This window comes from Oryctolagus cuniculus, chromosome 13 (genome assembly GCF_051225735.1).
Source record: "Oryctolagus cuniculus isolate XC-2025 breed Fujian yellow rabbit chromosome 13, ASM5122573v1, whole genome shotgun sequence".
Classification (NCBI taxonomy): domain Eukaryota; kingdom Metazoa; phylum Chordata; class Mammalia; order Lagomorpha; family Leporidae; genus Oryctolagus; species Oryctolagus cuniculus.
Genome location: NC_142879.1, coordinates 31,030,789 through 31,054,744, shown reverse-complemented (window position 1 = coordinate 31,054,744; position 23,956 = coordinate 31,030,789). Strand labels below are relative to the sequence as shown.

The window sequence follows — 23,956 nt, the reverse complement described above, 5'->3', positions numbered from 1 at the left end:
GCCACGCGCTGTGGTTGCTTCAAGCTTGCAGCAAAACATGCAAAATGTTATGATTTGTTGCCATGCTGACAGTGTCAACTTAACTACGGCTGACACACAGTTTTTAAATAGAACATGTCAGTTCATTATAGTATTTTCCATCTGTGTGTTTTTTTCTCTTTCCCACACTTAACACCGAACATTTGAAGAATGTCTCCACAAAGGTTTAGTTTACATTTGCAGTCACTTACACGAACAGCTTGCTAAAAATAATATTTTGGAAGTGAGCAAAACAATAAAATTTTCTATGTCAAAGGCATCTTCTTTTGCTTGAGAAGACAATTCTCATAACCATTTTTACTTGTTTCCTTTTCGTTAGGTAGCTATCTTTCTCTTGTTTTCTTTGATTTCTATTTGATGTTGCCATTGAAACTGATTTTTCTCTCCCACTCTGAGAATAAAATCCTATGAAGTTCAGAGGCCGTTTCTACAAGCAGCCAATGCAAGCTCAGCCCTAACACTGGTATCTAGAATGTTGACCACCATAAATGCTCGCCACCAGTGCCTGATATGTTGCTGACAGTGCAAACTGCCGGCCCATTCCTGTACCCTGCTCAGATGCGTCTGCTCCCCTCCTACTGCTTTTTACTGAACAGGGAGATTGACATTGGCCATTAGTAACTTTAAATGTTAAAACCACATTAAGTGCCCTAATTGTGTTTTAAATGATGTCTTGAGTCTGTGTGTACTTATAATGAAAATATAGAGGGACAATGTAAGTCTTAAAAGTCTGTTGCTGTGATGGTTCAATTTTGCTACCTTTTATGTCCCTACAGATTTTTAAATTCTAAAGAAATTTGATTTAAAAAAAAAAAGAACAAGTCTTGTTAAGACTCTGCCTGTCATTCTGGGCACTGAGGGTGTTCCTTGCTGTTTTCATCGGTTAGGCTTTAGCTGCAAATGTTTGGACATCAGCTCAGAACATCGTCTCGGAGGGAACAGTTTGCAAGTGTTATCTCCTTGTTCACAGGAATCCGAGGTGGACCTAGAGGAGAATTGTTTAGTGATAGAAACTGAAATAGCAATAAAAAGAAGGATGGCCAAATTATGTAAAATCAGAGTGCATGAATAATTCAGTGCTCACTTGAGTGCGATTTTTATTTTTATTGTTAAATAATACTAGCATTTCCATGAACTAATAACACAGAGACTAACCAACTGGTAAGCTTTTTGTTGGGGGTTTGGGGCGACAGAGAGGAGGAAGGAAGAAAGGAACTAGGGCCAAGTAGTCATCTTTTTTAAATAGAGCATGCTTAGTGGAAGATTGGTGGCATCAATCCTTAATGCTATCAAAGATAAGCAAATGCAACCAGAGAAACTCATGAGTACATCTTTGTTTTTATGTCCCCTGGTATAATTGTCATGTTTTATAAACTTAGTTCTCTGTTGCACTTCAGAATTTGAGCAGAGTGGTTATATATTTGCCATAGATTTTAGAGTGTGTATGTGTTCCTGTGTTCATAGAAATAAAGTATATAAGGGTTTCTTTTACCATGACTCATAAGATGTAATTTAGATATATAGTCACTGTGGAATAGAACAAGGACCTCCGTAAGAGATTTATTTTAATCCTAAGCAAAAGTTATTCTTAGCCAAAGAGAGAAAAATTTTTAACACAATGAGCTATAACATCTTGGATATTTCAAACAGGTTAGGAGAGGAATGGAGAATGAGCAAAAGATGTTAAATTATTAAGAAAACACTAAACTTTGACTAGAGGAAGATGTATATTATGAAAAAGTAGTTCTCAGAGAAATATTATGGTGTGAAAATGAATAGACAAACACTGCTTTTCACGGTCTTGTTTAACTGAATGAGATTGTATTAGCTCAGGAAGAACTGTATTAAGTAAAAGAACAGGCAACAAAAGCAAGAGGCACAATGCAACACCAGCACTGTGCACGTCCCCCCTGTTTTGGTGGAATCATCTGGGATTGTAAGAGGCAACTTAATAAAATTCCAAAAGCTCACCAATCTCCTGTTCATACTACCTCCGTGAGAGAAGAGATCTTATAAACTAACAGCAGGGAATGTTTTGGACTAAATATAGACTAGAAAATAGTGGAGAGTCAAGCAGAGTTTGGGCAGGACTCCTATAGAAACACAGTGTTGGGAAGCCCCTCAGAATGCAGTAGCTACCGCCACATCACACAGCCCTGTCAAGACCTCAGAAAGAGGCATTGCAGGACCTGAGTGTCATTAGGAATTTTTGACAGATTGAGAAGGGAGATTAAGTGAGGATGGACAACTGTGACTACATAAGCAATTAGGCTCTTCAGATGAGAAGATGTATTTTTAGATGCACAACTAAAACTGAAAGTAGAAATAGGAAATGTGTTTTCTTAAGAGGTGAAATAAGCTTTTTAAATTTTAATTAAAGATTAATGATGAAAAATGAGTCTGTGACAGATCATTTGTGAAGGCAGATTGTGCTATTGTTAAGTACGTTAATATTAGTGGATATGTGGCTAATGATAAAGTAACACAGGCTCTACAAACAGCCTAATGTGAGGACTCGTTGTGATTAGCCCAGTTCCTGAGACATGGTCACTTTACAGGGATTCACTCCTGGTAAATGTTTTGTTATAAGGAAGTAGAGGTTGGAACTATTCATGATGTAAAAGAGCTAGATGATCAGATCAGGCAAACCAAGAGAATAAATGCTATGTTCTCAATCAGAAGATATACCAAAATCACCTAAAACGTGTTTTTTTAAAACATTTATTTATTATTTATTTGAAAGAGTTACACAGAGAGAGGAGAGGCAGAGAGAGAGAGAGAGGTCTTCCATCCACTGGTTCACTCCCCAAATGGCCGTAACGGCTGGAGCTGCGCCAATCCGGAGCCAGGAGCTTCCTCTGGGTCTCCCACATGGGTGCAGGGGCCCAAAGACTTGGGCCATCTTCTACTGCTTTCCCAGGCCACAGCAGAGAGCAGAATCAGAAGTGGAGCAGCCCGCTTCTAACGGGAGCCCATATGGGATGCTGACACTTCAGGCCAGGGCATTAACCCACTGAGCTACAGCACCAGCCCCAAATGTGTTTTCAAACTACAGGGCCCACCCCTGGCCCCTGAAGCCTGGGCCCTCTAGGAGATCTTAATGGGCCTCATAGCTATTCTTAGGGTGACTGTAAGGTTAGGGCTACTGCATTCCTTCTTTATTTCAAGTCTTCTGATAACTATAAATGGGATTATTTATAAAGAATAGAAAGCATGCAGGTAGGATTTTTTAAAGGAGAGAAAGAAACATAGAAGTAGAAAATATTTCCCCCAGTTTCTCATTGGCTCAATTCTGAGCTCAAGATTGCATATCTGAGGCCGGCGCCACGGCTCACTAGGCTAATCTTCCGCTTTGCGGCGCCGGCACACCAGGTTCTAGTCCCGGTCAGGGTGCCAGATTCTGTCCCGGTTGCCCCTCTTCCAGGCCAGCTCTCTGCTGTGGCCAGGGAGTGCAGTGGAAGATGGCCCAAGTACTTGGGCCCTGCACCCCATGGGAGACCAGGAGAAGCACCTGGCTCCTGGCTTTGGATCAGCGCAGTGCGCCGGTGCGGTGGCCATTGGAGGGTGAACCAACGGCAAAGGAAGACCTTTCTCTCTATCTCTCTCTCTCACTGTCCACTCTGCCTGTCAAAAAAAAAAAAAAAAAAAAAAAAGATTGCATATCTGTTGAAACTGACAAGGAATAAATTTTATTTTCTAGCACACTTTCCTATCACTTTCTCTAGTGCTTGTTTTATTTATTTGTAAGGTGGAAAATGATTACTGTAAAGTTATTTTTGTCTGGGATCCCATAGTTTAATAAAATGAAGATCTCAGACTCATGCTGAGCTTTCATTAATGATGATCATTAGCCCTGTTCTGAACTATTGACAAAATGTTATAGCATTCTCAAGAGCAGAACTTGTATTCTTTTAAATAAAGAACTAGTTAATTAGAGGCTCTTTCTAATGAAAATGACCTAATTCCCCTGCTAAGTGCCAACTTAAAAAAAGAAGCAAGCAAGCAAGCCGAAAGATAGTTTGCAAAAATGCATATTGATTCACATAAATCAATAAGTTAGAACATGATTGAGGCTGGAATTCCTCTAGAGTTTCTAAAATGTCCTCAATCTTCCCTGTGCAATACCAGAACATGTTTGCCTGCATGCTGATAACCAACATGGAAATTAGATATTAATATATACAGGGAAAGAGAAAATACTTAACACCCCAAGAAGGAAGGCATCGTGCCATTACTCACAAGTGGCAGTGCCATGAGTGACTTACTCCGTCATCCTGTAACAAGTGCAAATCTGTCCCTGGGACCAAAGAAAAGGGACTTAAAGGGCAGATCTACCAGTCCTGTCACATTTGCTAGCCCTTATGTTTTGTTTGCAAACCAAGGCCTTTGTAATCAGGCTGTGACTATTCACACAAGGCGCACAAGTAAGAGAAAGAAATGTGAAATCGGGTTCTTTTTAAAAGCTGGGAGAAATTGTATGTGATAAGTATTTTGGAAATGGAGACCTAGCTTTCTGAAAGATTTTTGGGGTTTATTTTCTAGAAATCTCCTCTTTGTCAGCCAGTGTAACAACAAGACCAGATGACCCCCACAGGAGACATTGACCTTCAGATTAAAAAAATCAGAGGCATGTCACCTTGAAATCACCAGCATTTGCACACGGCATTTCTGATTCCCCTGTGCAGGACATAAATATGAATCTGGCCAATCTGACTCCAACTTTGCACCTTAATGTCTCCTAGGAATTGTCTGGAAGTGTGCTGAAGAGTCATGCTTGCCAGTCCCGTACACTTCCTGTCTTACCTGGTTCCATGCTTGGCTTTAGAAGGTGACCAACAAGGAGACAAGTGAAGAGGGGGATTTTTTGCACCTGCCCAGGTGGCCTCTTCTGCATTAGGGCCCTAGGGCTGGTATGTATGTTGGCTGACTTCTTGTTTTGCTTCCTTTAATTAGTCTGCTAAGATAGAAGCTCTTGTGAACTGTGACAAAATGTTTGGTTTAGTGATTGGAATGCAGAAGACATTAAATAAATGTTGACTGTCTAGTTCATGAACCCCTTCTACAGAGCATCACACAATTCAAACTGTTGTTGGACATTGAGAAATAAGGAGAATTTGAAGGCTATTTAGAGAAGCTTGCAAATAAGGTGGGTTTTTTTATTTTCTGCCATTTTCCCCACTGTTTTTAAAAGAAACTAATTGATTTCTCTGTGGGTTTATTCTCTAGCAAAGATTGAATGGCAGTTTTTTTTTGTTGTTGTTCATTGAGGCATTCTGAGTGCTGGGCACAGTATCTGTCACATAGTAGGCACTCAGTACATATTTGCCAACTGAAAGACTGAATATGTTATGAAAAGAGTTAAAATAGACAAACTACTGTTGTCTTCTGTAACTTTATTTCTCATAAACCAGGTGTATTTCCTATTTATTTTGGATGAGACTTACTATTTTTAATTTGGGTTGAAAAGTGCTTGGGTCAGCACTTTAGACTGCACCATGAAATTATTTATTTTGAAATTTACTAGTTGAATTTAGTGCTGCAATTGAAAGGAACAGAACTCATATAGGTTATTGACAAATGATCTCAAACAAAATCACAGTACTTTTCCAGTGTTGTGAACACATAAAGCTTTGTTTTGCTGAATACATTCTAATCTGTTGTGTTAAGGCCATAATCCAGAGAGGATGTAAGGTACCAAAGGTAGAAAAAAAGAGCACGGGTTTGGGAACTCAGTTCTAGTCATTGCCTGGTCTCTAACCAGCTCTGGGGCCTTAAGGATCTCCTCTCGTCCTAGAATCTGTTTTGTCTTCTGTTGAAACCCACTGTCACTGTGTGATTTGTTATATTATAGGGATAATATAGACCATGGGAAAATAATCTAGAATCAAAGGCATAGAGCCCCAGATTGCTCTCCACTACAATTTTTTCTGTGACAATTAACGAGCTCGTTTATGCATAGCACTTGACTCAGTGTTTAGCAAATTTCAGCAATTACTAGCTCATATTCTATATCCAAACCTTTATGATTCCATGAGAAATTGTCTCAACCCATCAATAACTCAACTTAAACAAATGTTCAGGCATTCTCAGGGTCCATCCTGATAACTCCTGTCAGGTAAGGAGAAGAATTGCTGGATTTTCCATTTCAGCTCGTATACAAGGAACATTTTCAATTTTGAAAATGTCAGCACTTTGACAGTAGTCCTTTAAAAGCAGCTTTGTTGTTTTTAAATTACATTTGTTAAGCTTAGAATCCATAATATGAATGATAGGCCCTGGTGGTATTTATATAAAAATTAAAACTGTCAAGTTGTATTAAGGTTTAATCATTGGCTATGCCACATGAGCCACAATTTCTTGACCTGAGTCCTCTTGATACCCTTTTTTTAAAAAAAAAATGTGCTTTTGCTATAGATTTCAGCTCCAGAAACATGCACATGGTCTTTTTTCCCCCAACATGTTCTTAACAAATTTATCAGTGAGTTTACAGAGAAGAAAGTAATGTGTGCTAGGTGTACAGGCCGTGTTAGGTGCTGGTCACTGCACAAACAGCATTCTCATTTCATCTTTAACATAGACCCCGGGGTGCATTATCACACCCTTTGTGATAGAAAGAGACTGAGTCTCAGGGAGATAAGCCAGTTGTCCAAGGTCAATCCCAAAATATTGAATTCTAACCCTTTATTTTGGTCAACTAATGTTTGCCTACATGAATTGCACCTCCCCTTTTCTGGCTTAAAAGGTAGTTCTATAATTACCTTAACCTTTCTGACTTAAATGGTTAGGAAGATGTGTTAAAATAATTTTAAATCCATTACAATTCAAAAAGCAAGACTAGACCGATTGTACTTATTTCTTTCTTTAGAGATTTACTTATTTATTTTAAAGGCAGAATTACAGAATGAGAGGGAGAGACAGAGAGAAAAAGAGATCTTCCATCTGCTGGTTCACTCCGCAAATGGCTCACTCCCCAGGGCTGGAAGAGGCCAAAGCCCAGAGCGTGGAGCTCCATCTGAATCTCCCACATGGGTGGAAGGGGCCTGAGCACTCAGACCATCTGCTGCTTTCTCACTTGCATTAGAAGGGAAATGGATCGGAAGTGGAGGAGCCAGGGACTTGAACCGTGCTCACATATGATGCTGGCATTGCAGGTGGAAGCTTAACCTGCTAGATACAACACTGGCCCCCCAGTAGCACTTTATAAAAATAGTGAACTGGGTGAGCATATTCCTCAGCAGTTTATAAATGGATACTTCAAATGTTTAAGCCTCTGTATAACAGAGCTAAAAGTAAATTTTGAATAACCACAATCGAAGGAGATTGTCTTTGCAGTTCATGTTTGTATTCTGGCATTGTTGTAGTGCTGTTGTGTAGGAGTTGTTGGAATGACTAAGGAGAAGGTCCATGGGGTCACAGGTTAATGTGGCTGCTTCTTTGTGTCTCTCTGAGTACCTACTGGCATACACAGGTTTCTGCTCAAATGCTCAGTTCCAGTGTTTGTCAGCTTTCTGTAATGAACCTGAGGTTCTCCATATTTCATCCTCTCAGAACAGTGAAGTAAATATTTCTTCTTTATTGGCTTACTCCCAACTAGATGTCCTTTAAAGCAGAGAAAAAGTTATTTTTAGGGGCCAGCACTGTGGTACAGTGGGTTAAAGCCTTGGCCTGAAGCGCCAGCATCCCATATGGGTGCTGGTTCTAGTCCTGGCTGCTCCACTTCCTATTCAGCTCTCTGCTATGGTCTGGGAAAGCAGTGGAGGATGGCCCAAGTCCTTGGGCCCCTACACCCGCGTGGGAGACCCAGGGGAGGCTCCTGGCTTCAGATCAGTGCAGCTCCAGCCATTGCAGCCTATTGGGGAGTGAGCCATAGGATGGAAGACCTCTCTCTCTCTCTCTCTCTCTCTCTCTCTGACTTTCAAATAAATAAAAATAAATTTTTTAAAAAAGTTATTTTTACCCAAGTAGGAAATTTTTACAGTAGGTATTCTATACATTTCAGCCAAAGGAAAGGGTCCTCCTGTGTGTTTATAGTCTACGGGGCCAGCTGAGTACTCCCTGGTCAGCAACTGCTGCAGGGTCACTGGGAACCCAGTTTCTGATCTCTGGGGTGGGCTGAGAACAGGATCTAGCAGCCCTGATCCTCAAGGCCTGACACAAGGCCGGCGCCGCGGCTCACTAGGCTAATCCTCCGCCTAGCGGCGCCGGCACACCGGGTTCTAGTCCCGGTTGGGGCGCCGGATTCTGTCCCGGTTGTCCCTCTTCCAAGCCAGCCCTCTGCTGTGGCCAGGGAGTGCAGTGGAGGATGGCCCAGGTGCTTGGGCCCTGCACCCCATGGGAGACCAGGAAAAGCACCTGGCTCCTGGCTCCTGCCATCGGATCAGCGCGGTGCGCCGGCCGCAGCGCGCTGGCCGCGGCGGCCATTGGAGGGTGAACCAACGGCAAAGGAAGACCTTTCTCTCTGTCTCTCTCTCTCACTGTCCACTCTGCCTGTCAAAAAAGAAAAAAAAAGAAAAAAAAAAAAAAAAAAAAAAAAAAAAAAGGCCTGACACAAACCTCTGTAATGGACACTGTGGCATGCTGCTCTGATATTCCAGAACCGAGAAATTCATTCCATTCCCATAATGCCAGAAGTGGTGGTCACAGTTGAGGCCCTCCCCGGTTATCATACCCACTAAAAAAAGATGTTTCTCACAGGGCTCCAGTGACTGGTCTTTGCAGAAGTAACAAAGGACCAACTCCTTTGTCTCAACTAGGGACAACTCTGGAGAGCTGTTTGAACTTCAGAACTCCTGGTGGGATCCAGTGCAATGCATTTAAACTCTTCCCTCTACCCATTTCTACTTCTCTTTGTACTTGGTTCTTAGGAGAACCCCTTGATTGTTACACTGCATGCAAATCTCAGATCTGTTTCCCAAGGAGCTTACTTATAACATTCAACCAAGTTCCTCTGATCAGTTTTCAGATTTCATAGATCTGAGACCAGGTAGCCAAAGTGGCTCCCAGACAGGTTGCTCTTCTGGCAGTTCGTTCACTGTTGCAGGTACCAGCAGGTGAAGGCTGCTATTGTTCGAATTAAAGGCAACAAGCAATGCAAGAGCTGACTGCTGGTAGCAGCCCTGGTTGTATTCATAAGTCAGCATAGAAATGATAATAAAACAGAAAGTATATATATCATTCTACAGTGAAAGATATGAGCTAAAAAGTATGCAACTTCTCAGGGAAACATTCCTAGTGGGCATTCAGAATAGGAAATACTAAATTGTGGGGGGGGGGGGGGGAGGAAGGGAGGGAGGGAGAGAGAGGGAGAGAGAGAGAGAGAGAGAGAGAATGAGAATATGTGTATAACTTGCCATAACATTGTGTTAGATGTTGGGACTATAGAAATAAACAAGACAAAGAGTGGGCAATTGGCCTGTTGGTTAAGACAGCCATATCCCATACTATATCCCGTAAAAGAGTATCTGGCTTCAATTCTCAGCTTCTGCCAATGCAGACCTTAGGAGGCAGTGGATGATAAGTACTTGAGTCCTTGCCACCCACAGGAGAGACCTAGATGGAGTTCCCAGTTCCCAGTTTTGGCCCAGTCCTGGCCATTGCAGGCATTTGGGGAGTAAACCAAGAGATGGGAGCTCTGTCAGCCTGCCTCTTTGTGTGTGTGTGTCTCTCTCTCATTCTCAAATAATTTTCTTTAAGATTTATTCATTTACTTTTTAAGAGCTACAGAGAGAGGAAGACACAAATACACACACACACACACACACACACAGAGAGAGAGAGAGAGAGAGAAAGAGGGAGAGAGAGGGAGACAGACAGACAGATCTTTTATCCACTGGTTCACTCCCCAGATGGCTGCAACAGCTGGAGCTGGACCAGTCTGAAGCCAGGAATCAGGAGCTTCATCTGGGTTTCCAACATGGAGGCCAAGAGCCCAAACACCTAGGCCAGCATCTGCTGCTTTTCCCAGGCCAAAGAAAGGGGCTGAATAGGAAGTGGAGCAGCCAGGACATGAACCAGCACCCATATGGGATGCCAACATCACAGGTGGCATCTTTACCCACTATTGCACAGCATCAGCCCCTCAACTTTTTAATATATATTAAAAATAAAATAAGGTCTCCATTTACATTTTTAATGTTATAATCTATTTTCATTTTATTTAAAAGGCAGTGAGAGGCAGAGTAACAGAGTGACAGAGAGACAGAGATCTTGAATCCACTGCTTCCTTCTCCAGAGGTCTGTAACAGCCAGAGCTGGACCTGGTTGAAGCCAGGAGCCAAGAACTTAATCTAGGTTTGCCACATGGGCTTTAGTGACCAAGTACCTGAGTCATCACCTGCTGCCTCCCAGGGTTCACCTCAACAGGAAGCAGAAGAGGTAGAACTAACCAGGCACTCCTAAATGAGCTGTGGGTGATCCAAGTGGTCTCTTAACTACCGCACCAACTTTCTTTGTTTTTTGTTTGTTTTTTTATTTTTATTTTTTTGACAGGCAGAGTTAGACAGTGAGAGAGAGAGAGACAGAGACAAAGGTCTTCCTTCCGTTGGTTCACCCCCTAAATGGCCGCTACGGCTGGTGCACTGCGCCGATACAAAGCCAGGAGCCAGGTGCTTCCTCCCGATCTCCCATGTGCGTGCAGGGCCCAAGCACTTGGGCCATCCTCCACTGCCTTCCCGGGCCACAGCAGAGAGCTGGACTGTTAGAGGAGCAACAGGGACAGAATCTGGTGCCCCAACCGGGACTAGAACCCGGGGTGCCAGCACCGCAGGTGGAGGATTAGCCTAGTGAGCTGCAGCGCAAGCCCACACCAACTTTCTGACTCTTCATTTTAAAGATCAGAAAATGGGGTCCTCATAATTATCCAATAACAATATAACTATTCAGTGGTGGAGTTAAAGTGAAGACTTGGATTGACTTCAGTTCTGTTGTTCTTTACCCAACATCTTGCTGATCGTTATCAGTTGTTTTCAGTGGACTATAACATACTACAAAGAAAACCTGTTTGACAGAACAAATGGGATGAAAACTGTAATTGTATTCTGGTGTTTGATTTGAGATCATAAATATTTGTGGATACTTCACTAGTGCTTGTTGAGGTTGTGTTTGTGTTGAGCAGGCAGATGGCCAAACTGCTGGGCAACCCCGGCATCATGGGTGGAACTGGTTGGGAGAATCCTAGCTTCAATTTCTGAACGCCTCTTGCAGTCTCAAATCCTTGATCCTCACTGCTAGAGAATATCGGCAGTGCTTTGTATTCTATTACTCCATAATATACAATGCTTTTTATTTATGTTAGTCATCTTTTACACAGAACTGTCACAAAATATGTTGCTGCTGATTACAGCCTGTATAGGCAAGCTACACTGGTGAATTATGCTCCTTACCATAAATCATGCCAATAGCACCTGACTGGGAAGAGAGGAGGATAAATCCAAAACAATGATAGATATTCATCAGAAGGTTAAGAGATGACTGGGTGTAGGAGTACAGTTTAAAATGCCAAGAGGTGCCCTGTTGTATCTTCTAACTCCTTAGGCCCACATTTGACTCCTAGAAAACGCTCTGCAAGAGCATTGTGAGTATTTCTTATTCCTTATTCCCCATCTGACCATACTTCTAGAATTTGGCTCTGTCCTTGGATAGCTATTGTGACCATCACCATTTTCTCCTTTTACTTGGGAGCCTTGAGATTTGTCCTTGTCTCTTGGTCATATCTTTTTGGAACTCTTGGAATGTCCCTTTATTTCCTGAACTCTATAGAATCCCTTACTACCAACATATCTGAAGTGGGTTCTATCAAATATTGCACATGCCAACATACTGGATATTTGAGTAGATCTTGACTTTTAAACATGGACCATCAGCATTTATTTATTTTTTTAAAAAACTGTATCAGGAACCGTGGTAGGGATATGCACTGAGGAATAAGACTCAGCCCCAACCCTCAAAGACTCTGGAATCCAGTGGGGGAATGCAGACCTTTGAAGAGCAATTATAGTAGAGTTTGGTTAGTGCTAGAACAGGGACAGGAACATGATCCTTGCAACCAACCCAGGTATGTGTAAATCAGCCTTGAAAGCAAGGACACTAGGTTAGGCAGAGCAAGTGTGTGTCAGGACTGAGTGGGAAGCGATTGCTATGTTATGCAAAGGACAGGGTGTTGGATAATGGCAAGTCACTAGGTAGGGTTGTTATGGTTTGTTGTTAGTAGGGTTGGTAGGCAAGGGAGAGGTGAGAACAGTGAGAAAGAAGTCTAAAAGCTAGGACAGAGAGGACCTTATAAAATATGTTAAGCAGTTTGTCCTTAATCCTAAGAGCGACAGGAGATTTTTAAAGGGATTTACATAGAGGAGTAACAGGAAGAGTTCCCCATTTAACATCATAACTCTGGCTTGGTTAGAGAGAATAGAAGTAAGATTAGATGCTGGCACTCATTGGTAGGGGCCTTTTGCAATGAGATCATATCTATTTGTGGGCACTTTTTATTAGCTCTTATTGAGATGGTCTTCATGTTGAGCCAGACTGCTGGGTTACCATCAGATAAAGAAGTGAGCTGCTAGACAGAATTTTAGCTTTGATTTCTAGCAAGAGCAAACTCCGTTAAAGCAATGGCAATGAGTGAAGAGATCAGTGATACGCTGGGGGTGGTATTACCAAAAAGGAGATGTGGCATTTTATTTATGCAGGAAAGACTCCACGTAGTCAGGTTTGAGCAACTGGGAAGAGTGGCGTAGTTCATCAGCGTGTGGAACGCAGGCAGAGAAATGGTTATGGGGTGTGGTGGTTTGATGAGGTGCTTTTTGGACAGTCGATTCATGTTGTTTGCTTGGCCATGGGTTAAATGGTTGCAGAGCTCGTGAGCTAGAGAGAGAGACTGTGGGGATAATTGAAGTGATGGGTGGGTGAACTCACACAGGGAGAGATGAAAGACTGAGAAAAGGCTATTCTTGGATCCCAGGGAAATACTCTTGTTACACAATAAATAGATGAACAACAGATGGCAGAAGGCAAACTGGAGAAAGGACAATATGTCTGTGTCCATATTTTTGCTACAGTAAAAGGAATATTTTCAACAAGTAAAAACTAAGAAAAGAATTCATTTACTGTCCCTCTGTCTTAATGTTTTCGCAACATTCCTTTGTGCTTCTTTTTCAGACACAGTCACAGTTTTCGCGCACTTTTAATCAGAGTGTGGATTCAGTGCTGCGTGGGATCTCGTCTCATTAATATATTAGGAGCATGTTTTGTGTTACTTCAGAATCTTCATTTACAAACAATGGCTTTGAGACTTGACAGTACCTGTTAGGAGGGGGAGAAAAAGACAGAGCTGGAGGGTCGAGCAACACGGATTTTCATTCATAAAGTGAGAGAGTAATATGATGACAGCGCAGCATGACTGATGTACAGAGGAGACTTAAGTTTAGAATTTCATGTTGCTTTTGCAATTCATAACCTCCAACCACACTGTGTAATGGAACATCATGTGCTTTCACATCCGTGACACGAACAGTCCTCTAATGTGAGCTAAACTGTGGCCCCTGCCGCAGACTTGTGACACGGGGTAAATCATCTCTTGAAAGGAACCAAAATGTTTTCTCAGGCATCCCTGCTCTGTCAGATCCAAAGCACAGAAGGACAGGAAGCAAGGAAAGCTGCAAAACACCTATTCTGTCCCCTACAAGAGCAAATTCCTTTCTTAAAAATTTTGCTTATTTTTATTTATTGATGAGGCAAAGAGATAGAACAATGTTTCATTGACTGACTCACTTTCCAAATGCCCACAATAGCTGGGGCTGAGCCCGGCCTAAGCAAAGAGCTAGGAACTCCACTCGGGTCTCCCATGTGGTGGCAGGGACCCAAGTATTTGAGCCATTATCTGCTGCCTCCTAGAGTGTTTATTAGCAGGAAGCTGGAATCAGGAGTAGGACTAGGACTTGGACTTGAACCCAGATACTCTGATAAGGGTTGCTGGTGTCCCAAGCAGTGATTTAAACCATCTTACCACAATGCCTGTCCCTGACCAGGCTCTTTAAAGAAGCACAGGGCTAAGTGTACTGGTTCTTTCTTTCTGCCTTTTTTTTTTTTTTTTTAGATTTATATATTGGGACCAACATTGTGGTGTAGCAAATAAAGCTGCCACCTGTGATGCCAACATCCCATATGTTCCAGTCCCAGTTGCTCCACTTCCAGTCCAGCTCCCTGCTAATGGCCTGAGAAAAGCAGTGGAAAATGGCCCAAGTGTTTGGGCAGCTGCTGCCCATTAGGGAAACCCTCGTGAAGCTCCTGGTTCCTAGTTTCAGCTTTGCCAAGCGCTGGCCATTGTGGCCCTCTGGGGAGTGAACAAACAGAAGGAAGATCTCTCTCTTTCTCTCTCTCTCCCCCTCTCTGTAATTCTGCCTTCCAAATACAGGGAGAGAGGGACAAAGAGAGAGAGAAAAAGAAATATTCTATCAGCTGATTTATCCCCCAAATGACCACAGTGGCTGGGGTTGGGCCAGATCAAAGCCAGGAGCCTAGAGCTCTATCCAGGTCTCCCACATGGGTGCAGGGACTCAAGTGTTTGGACCATGTTCTGCTGGTTTCCGAGGCACATTAGCAGAAAGCTGGATCAGAAGTGGAGCAGCTGGGACTCAAACTGGCACTCAAATGAGATGCTAGCGTCACAGGTGACAGCTTAACCTGCTGTACCATAACGCGGGCCCTGGCATACTGGTTCTGTTGTCAAAAGGTTTATATTTGGGCCCAAGTGTTCTTGAACTGCTGAGAGGTATGGCCTCTATGGTTGAGAATGCATTTATCTGCAAATCGTGGCTCCATACCTCTTTTACAAAATTGACACAAAGACTAAAGGAAATAAGATATTAACAACGTTATACTTCAAAATATTAGTTACTATTTCATTACTTTTATTATTATCACCACCTAGCACTTAGGTATAAAATCCCTCTGGTCCTTCAGCGTGTTATGACTGGAATGTTATCTATGACGGAAAACTTAGCAGTAGCTGAGCTGTCTGATTTGTAAAGGCCCTCTCATTTCAGAAAGTGCGTGATCCTATTAATATCCTCGCTCCCTACTGTTCATCTTATCTTTTGTTGCCTCAAAACAAGTTGATCTGCAACAGCTTTCTCCAAAAGACCCAAGTCTAACTATCTTCCCTTATATAAAAGATACCTCAAGCCTTTTTCTACAGGAAAGAACTTAAAGACTGCGGGATGGAGATTTGTGGATGCTTTTCTATCTTTTGGCGATTGAATGAAGTCCTGATACCTTCTCTTTTCTTTCCGATTATGTCTATCTGCTACCATTTATGCAAAAGCATTTTTGTGGTTGACTACAATTAACAATTTTGTCAAAATCAGGGCCATCCCGGAGGTGTTCAATAATCTTTAGTGGAATCAGTGGTGCAGAAATAAACTCACTGAGTAAGATATCACATCTGAATCAAGGCAGACCAGGGAATCCGTTCAACTGTATGTTGCTTTAATTGGATCCTTGTATTTCTGGTGGAAGTTTTAAACCAAAAACAAGCTATGTTTAAGTGCAAAATGCGTGAATTCCATGGTGAATCTTTGATCTGCTTGGTAGATCATCCCGTATGCTATCTCTTGGAAACACAAACAGTTTATACTATCTTTCACTGTGAATATTACAGAAAATAATATGTATTTTTCAATCCAGGTTTTCTTTACCTGATCAGAATTCCTTGGCTGGAACTTTTTTAGGACCCTGAGTTGCTTGCTTGGCTTCAGAAGCGGTCAGATCAAGAGCAGGTTAACACCTTTAAAAATTGTATTGAGCGTTAAAAAATTATATCCACCTCCTGATTTCTACCCAGAGGTAATTAAAAATAATAACAATAGTAAAGTACTGGCTAGATTAAAAATTCAGAACAGTTTTATTCCCCTCACCCCCCCAAAAAAATTTCTTCATATTACCTTCTTTTTTAGAAACATCAAATATGAACTTCTTTCCAAAAAAATGAAAAGTGTTAGCACCCCTGATTTGCTGCTAACCAAGCACATTTCTTAGCCTCTCTTTAGGTAATCTGACACTAGGTTAGATCCCCTAAGCTATTCAGGAATCTAGTTCCAAAGCCAGAAGATGTTGGTAAGCAAAAATTAACTCAGTATGTTGTTCTGTTTTATGAAACTAGATTTCTCTGAAGTCATTGGCAAATAACACATATATTTCAAGTGAAATATTTTATCCTTAAATGTTGAGGAATTACAAAGAATATGTTTGGACAGTTTGAAAGGTTATATTAGGGAGAGAAAGCTTAGGTACTTCAGCATTCCTATCTCCATGTTGAAATTATTTGTTTTCTACATTGTGTTGTAGCATTGAATAAAGGTAAACATGGATAAATCTAGAAGCTATTTAAAGGCTGTGGCATTAAAGAATCTTCTGGAACTAGTCTTGTGCTGAATCCCCTTGGAATGTTAGAGTAGGAGGAGCGAGCAGAGTTCTTTAGGAGAGTTCAAACTCATATGCCTCCATTTTAGATCGGAAAATTCCCTTTGCAATCATTTGATACAGATTTTGCTGCCTGACTGTAGGTGGACTGCAGCTATGCATTGTTTGTTGGTCTGAACAGTATGTGGCAGTGGCTTCATTAAAATGCAAATGCATTTAGTTGGGTCTCCATTGTTAAGTGGACCCTAATGCTCCATATTGCTTAAACTTGCCTAGTACTTGCCTGGCCCCTGTAGACATTGGCCTTTATGGGATGCCACCTTCATAGAACTGATATCAGTTTATGCTAATACCACAGACAATCCCAGGCTGTAAGAGTTAAGTGTTCACCTGAGGTTACAGGGAGCTAAGACCAGACCTTAGGCCCCCTACCTAGAACAGCAGGATCATTTTCATTACACAATTGTAGGGTCTAGAATTTAATTTTTAACCCCATTAACTATATATTTCAAAAAAAAGCATATGGCTTTAAAAATAAATAAGAAATATAAATTTACCACCTATCTATCTAGTGATATCACAGGGAAGAAAAATAGAACATGCACAATACAGTAAATAAACCCAACATAACTGTCCCATATTATTTTCTCAAAATATCTCCATGTATAGACTTGCAGTACCTAAGGAAGCTTTTAAATGCAGTATATGAGCATCATGAAATAAAGACATATATTTTTTCCTTTGGCAGGAATATTTTAGACACACATTTGGACATAGTTATCAGCATCTCCCAGTTATAAAATTTTGAAAAATTCTGACTTTAGATGTATATTTCACACACCATTAGAATACATTAGAATATATTATAAACTCCCATAGGGCAAGCTCTTCTTCCTTGTTCTACATATTTTGCTTATTAGATAACTGCATGCATATGCTATGGCAAAGATAATAGGGCACTAAATTAGAAATATGCCTAATTTTAATTTTCCAATTGAATTTTTTACATACTACTATAAGCATATGTGTATTTATGTTAAAGAACTATTGAGCATCTTTATTAAATGAGTAAAAGCAATATAAAACAACTATCATGTTCTTATTTACTTGGCCTTTTAAAAATACCTATTAATTAAAATATGTTTTGGCTCATTTGATATGAAAATATATTTTTGAAATTTATTGCAAAATAGAATTAATAAACAAGGCTGATGCTTTAATCTATCTAATATTTGACAGAGAATAGGTATATTTGGTGAATCAATGAAGGGAGGAAGCAAGAAAGACAAAAAAGGAATGTGTGGGTAGCTGGATGGATAAAGGATGATGGAAAGAGATGAAATGTTCATTGTAGGGGAGTCTGCACAGTGAGCCTATTATCAACTTTTAAAGAGCCAGGATTGTGGAATAGTTACATATAAAATATCATCCAAAAATGAAACAAATATTTGTTGTTCAAAATGTTTTTACATTTATTTATTTTCATTTTACTTTTTATTTAATTTGAAAGAAGGAGAAAGAGAGATTGCACCTGCTGGTTCAGTCCCCAAATGCCTGTAACAGTTGGAACAGGGCCAGGCTATGGTCATGCGCTCCATTCAAATCTCCCACATGGATGGCAAGGCATTCCTGAAGGTGTGTAGATTCTCTAGTTTTTAACTATCTGGCCTTACTGTGGTCACAGAACTGTTCTTCTATATCCTTACCTGGAAACTGGGATTATAATACATTTCTTACATGATTTTTGTGAGAAGTGGAAGCAACATATGTTGAATGTATTAGAATACCTGATGGGCCACCTTGAGAAATAAAGCATACCAGCAATTTGGGAAGATGCAAAAATTGCTGACTTTTTATCTGGACTTAATATTTTTTATTATAGCCAGTAATCACAGGTGTAGCTCCCTAATGGTAGAATTGTTTTGTAAACAGTCATTTGCTTGGTAAACAAAGCCAACTGAGTCTTTTTAATCATCTTTTTTTTTTTTTAATTAATAGACCAAAATTTCCCTGCCTATCTCATCCCCAAATTTTGTCCCAGGATCAAAGTATGTCCTTAATTCTTGAAGCCCAGAATAAATATAAGCTATTGTAACACAAAAAGCTATCTGAAGAAGAAAATCGTGTAAGGACTCTCCTGTGTCATTCACACAGCCACAGGCATGTGACTGCCCTCTGGTTACTCAGCTACCTGCTCTGCATTGTACAAGTTATGTATCTGTTTAAGTAAACTGTACTGGCAGCAATCAAAGGCTTTAAGATTGCTTATGTTTTTTCACCATGAGATAGACTGAAAATTACAGACATCATGGAGCTATAGCTGACAAAAATCCAGTATCTTGTTATTCAAATAGCTTTAAACTCACTGTTACCATAACCCATGATAAATATTGCTGGTGATTAGATTGTGGGTAACCTATCTGGATGGCATTTTAGGCAGTAGACTCAAAACTCTCCCTACCCCCACCTTCTTACCTTATGCCCTTATTTTTCAGAAATAATGTCTTTGAAAATGTTGGCCAGTACCTACTCTTTTCTGTGTGTCTTTTTCTTTTCTCTTCTTTCTCTAGATGCCAATGTGACTTTAAAAATATAAGGAACAAAGAAAGGAAAACCTTGTTAGCTCTAGATAACTTTCTGAGTCAGCATGATGAGACGACTCAAGCACAGCATTTCGAGTCAGGTTCGCTACTCATCATGACCTTGGACAAGTGCCTTTCCTTTGGCAGTGCCTCAGGCTTCTTGTCTTTTGGTAACAGGGAATTGGAGAACATGAATTCAAGATCCCTTCTAGATCCTGAGTTCATTAATTGTAAGCGCTTTGGGCTTCATCAAGTTTTATTTGTAGGGGAAGGGAGATTGGTTTAGATCAGAAAAGAGATTGTGTAATAACCACAATCAAATATATAACAGCCGTACGAACTGAGTAATGGCAATGGATAGAGAACACTGGCTCTCCAGCCAAAGGCATTTGGTCTGAGTCATGTCTGACCCCAGAGAACAGAATTATTGAGATCAGTGATAGGTAAAGCAGAGCCTTCTAAGGAGGATGCCTCTCTTTTTATGTAATTGCTGGCTATTGCTCAAAATCCGTGGTATAACTTCTGATAGGTATTAAGAGGATCTTTTTGATACTTAATGAAATACTCATTGCCATCAGAACAAACATCAGCCTGGATCCCCCCCTTTTAAGTCAGGTAAATATTTTTATAAGTGGTGAGATGTTTTTAGCACACACTGATGGAATCTCTTTTCTGCCTCAAAGCAGTTCGTATGGTGTTGGGAAAGTTCCACAAAAAGAATGAATGGTTTTCCTTTAAAATGTTTTGTTATTTATATGAAAGGCAGAGGCACAGGGAAAGACACAGAGAGATCTCCCTTCTGTTGCTTCACTCCCCAAATGCCTGCAACAGCTGAAGCCGGGAGCTTCAGTCCACATCTGGAACTCAATCCACATCTCCCACAAGGGTGGCGGGGACCTAAGTTCTTGAGCCATCACCTGCTGCCTTATAGGGTTCACATTAGCAGGAAGCTGGAATGACAAGTGCAACTGGTACTTGAACCCAGGTACTCTGATGTGAGATACAGGAATCCTAAGTGGCATCTTAACTTTTGGGTCAGATGTTCATTCTTGAATAGTTTTCTTGTTTCTCTTTTTTTTAATCTCTTTTTCATTAATCTTCACATTTGGACCAGGGCTGCAAGAATGAGAGGGAAAGATAGGAAGTGTAGGGGCATCAGTGAGAATCAAGGAGCTAGGAAGCAAAGTCAAGGTTATTTTTCATCTACTGTCTCCTAGCATTTTCCCCACTCCTCCTCCCCATGTGGTTGCTTCCACACGTGTATCTTCCATGAATGATTGTATCGCCTGAGTTCCCTCCGCCCAGGAGCAGCTATGAGCTCAGATAACTTACATGGGGAGTTTTCTGTTCATCCTGTGGTGGCCTGAGAATTGAATGAAAGAGAGCAGGAGAGAATGAGAGAGAGAGAGAATGAGCCTTTTGTCACTGTGAAACTTGCCAGTGTACCTCTGTGAGGATGACTTCGCTGAATGAAGAGATCAAAACCCGACAGGTTCGCTGTGCAAGATTGGTGACGAAGATTGCTGTGTTTTCCTACCACATTCTATTTTTACCTCCACTGCCTTGAAATTTTTGAGTTTGTGCTTCTATTGCTACTGATATAAAAATTATATCAGTACCAAGAAATGAAAGGTGAAAAAGGCCCGGGGATCCATAATACTCCATTTGTGAGAAACAATAAAGTTTTCTTCGACCACAGCATGTCAAGTTCAGCTCAAGTCCAGGGGTTAGCTCAGTGCCCACGTTGTAGGAACAGCATGTTCAGAAGCTTTGCAAGGTAGTAGAATGTCCCAGTGCTAGTATGAAAGAACGGCATGTCTAAGGCATGGTGGGCAAAGTGTTCTCCTTCCTCTCCAGGTCCCCCAGTGTCAGGCCACACCTCCAGGTTTCATGTTCTACTTACCCCCTGGGTACTTTTGTGTCTCCTGTTTGTTTACTCATATTCCTCTCTCAATTTGGAGCCTCTTTGGAGAGAGTATAGCATTAGAGCCATTCACACAGTATCAGGGGGCAGTTTACCTAAATAAACTCAGCTTTCTGCTATAGCCTAAGGCAAGAAAGTTAATCTTCTCTTTATAAGGTTGGGGCCATAATGAGGCCTGCCTTGTGAACCTGGAGTGAGGATTGGGCATGTAAAGTTTTGAAAACAGTAGAACATACAAATTAGGATACAGAACGGTCAGCAGCAGCATTGTTGCTGTTAATGATGTTTGAGTCATTCTCAACTCTAAAAGCCATGGTTTGGTGATAGTTTCCCATCCTTACCGCCATCTGCCCCTTCCTTTCCAGGCCATGCCAACCACCAACCATTCTCACTGGCTCTCTGTATCAAGTGATGACCTCAAGAGACCACATCAGCAGGGCTCCTGAGTCTTCTAACGTCTAGTTGGTTCTAGCCAATGGAGAGGCTCAGTAGGCAACTGGGGGAGGGAAGAAGAATGCAAACAGACCATTTACACTCCAAATACCCTACCTCTCTGCCAGCCTGTTCTGGCTGTATCCTCAACCAAAGGTCACTGCTTCCCTAAAGGAAGTCTCCACACAGCCCTTCTAGATTCTGGATCTATGCTTACTTAGGATTCCTGCACAACCTCTTAGTGCTCCCCTATGCACTCCTATAGTCCTCCTACAATTGGTTCCTCTGCAGGTCCATTCTCCTAGAATTATTCCAGGTTGAATGTCCCATCTGTTTCATGTTGGATCCTTCACTGATAAAATACTTTCTTCCTAATAGAGGTTCTGAAATTTTAGTGAACACAAGAAAAGCAATTAGTGGGGCTGCTGTTTGACACAGCAGATAATACACTGTTTTGCATGCCTGCAATCCATATCAGAACCCTTGCGTTTGAATCCCAGCTTCACTTTCAATTCCAGCTTCCTGCTAATGTGCACCCTGGGAGACAGCAGGTGATGACTCAAGTGTGAGTCCTTACCACTCCCATGGGAGACCCACACTGAGTCCGGAGCTTCTGTCTTCAATCTGGCCCAGCTTTGGCTATTGGGGGTGTTGGGAAAATGAACCAGCAGTTGGAAAATCTCTTTTTCTTTCTGTCTCTCTCTGCCTTTCAAAATTAAAATAATAAAACTATTAGGAAGTTTTTTGAAAATGCAGATACACCGGTTCCTGAATCAAAACCCTAGAGACCCTACATTGTAGGTCTGCTAGGAGGCCCAGAAATCTGTGTGGTTACCAAGATCTCCAGAGGATTCTGATGCCATGAAAGTATCAGGATTTATACAACATTGCTATTGCCTTGAATTTTATTAAATGTTTCTCCAAGACTTTTCTTCTCTACAATACACATTGAATACCTCCTGTATGCTAAATATTCTCACATCTTTTTACATTTATTATAGTTAATAGCCACAAATCTGTCTGAGCCTTTATTGTTCCTATTGTACAGATGACAAAACTAAGGATCATAAGCTTGAGCAGGGTATCCAGATGAAGGTCACTCTTAGACATCAGTCCACACCCATATCTTCTGGGATCCACGTCTTTGCTCTTCTCCTTGGGTGCTAATGCCCATGTGTAAGGAAAGCTTAATGTTGGAGTCAATTTAAATGGGAAGGACAACTGCAGGCCGGCACCGTGGCTCACTTGGTTAATCCTTCACCTGCAGTACCAACATCCACTGTGGGCGCCGGTTCTAGTCCCGGTTGCTCCTCTTCCAGTCCAGCTCTCTGCTGTGGCCCAGGAAGGCAGTGGAGGATGGCCCAAGTGCTTGGGCCCTGCACTCGCATGGGAGTCCAGGAGAACCTGGCTCCTGGCTTCGGATCAGTGCAGCTCCAGCCGTAGCGGCCATTTGGGGAGTGAACCAACAGAAGGAAGACCTTTCTCTCTGTCTCTCTCTCTCTCTCTCACTGTCTAACTCTATCTGTCAAATAAAAAAAAAAGACAACTTCAAATCAAAATGTACACTTGAACTTAGCTTTGCAATATCACAGGAGAAAATAAGTGATTTTAACTACCAGAGATGTGAAGCCTACATCAATTTTGTGATGTTTTTCTCCTTGATGGTTTCTTCAGATTTTTCTCTCATTTTCTTTTCTTATCGTACCCTTGCTAACTCACATTCTGCTGTTGTTGGTTGATAATGTGAACTAAAATGGACATGGTAAAAAGAAAAAAATCAAAATTAGCATAACTGATGCAATTGGAAGCAAAGGACATTTTTTCAAATGATGAAAATTTTGTTTTTCTTAGTGATTTATTAAAAACTGTAATGCTTCCTGCAGAGGCCTCATGACCACCTTCAACATGTTATGGCCTGAATATGTTTACACTCCATATGCTTATATTAAAAATTATATTGAGGCTGGTGCTGTGGCATAGCAGGTTAAGCCACTGTCTACAGTGCCAGCATCACTTGTGGGTACTGGTTCAAGTCCCAGCTGCTCCACTTCCAATCCAGCTCCCTGCTAATGCACCTGGGAAAGCAGTGGAAGCTGGCACAAGTGCTTGGTCCCCTGCACCCATATGGGAGACCTGGAAGAAGTTCCTGGCTCCTGGCTTCAGCCTGGCCCAGCCTCAGCTGTTGTAGTCATTTGGGGAGTGAACCAGCAAATGGAAGACCTGTCTGTCTCCCTCCCTCCCTCCTTCTCTCCCTCCCTCCCTCCCTCCCTCCCTCCTTCTCTCCCTCTCTCCCTCTCTCCCTCCCTCTCTCTCTCTCTCTCTCTCTGTAACTCTGCCTTTCAAATAAATAAATAAATCTCAACAGAGTTGAGAGAGGGAGAGACAGAGAGAGGTCTTCTATCTGCTGGTTCACTACCCAAATGGCTGCAATGGCCAGAGCTGGGCTGATCCAAAGCCAGGAGCCAGGGACTTCTTTTGGGTCTCCCACATGGGAGCACTTGGATCATATTCCACTATTTTCCCAGGCCATTAGCAGGGAGCTGGATTGGAAGTAGAACAGCTAGCA

The 23,956-nt window shown here is 41.6% G+C and overlaps 1 protein-coding gene across 18 annotated transcripts in view; it reads left to right on the top strand.

Annotated features, from left to right (window-relative positions):
* Positions 1–23,956, top strand: part of ESRRG (estrogen related receptor gamma) — a 657,282-nt gene that overhangs the window by 345,208 nt on the left and 288,118 nt on the right. For 4 of the 18 annotated variants that reach the window (XM_070055323.2, XM_070055322.2, XM_089312196.1 and 1 more), the window contains exon 3: positions 4,782–4,949. The exons of the other annotated variants lie outside the window; for them this stretch is intronic. The gene's annotated coding sequence lies outside the window, so the exon portion shown is untranslated. The remainder of the gene's footprint in view (positions 1–4,781; positions 4,950–23,956) is intronic. 18 annotated transcript variants of the gene reach the window in all.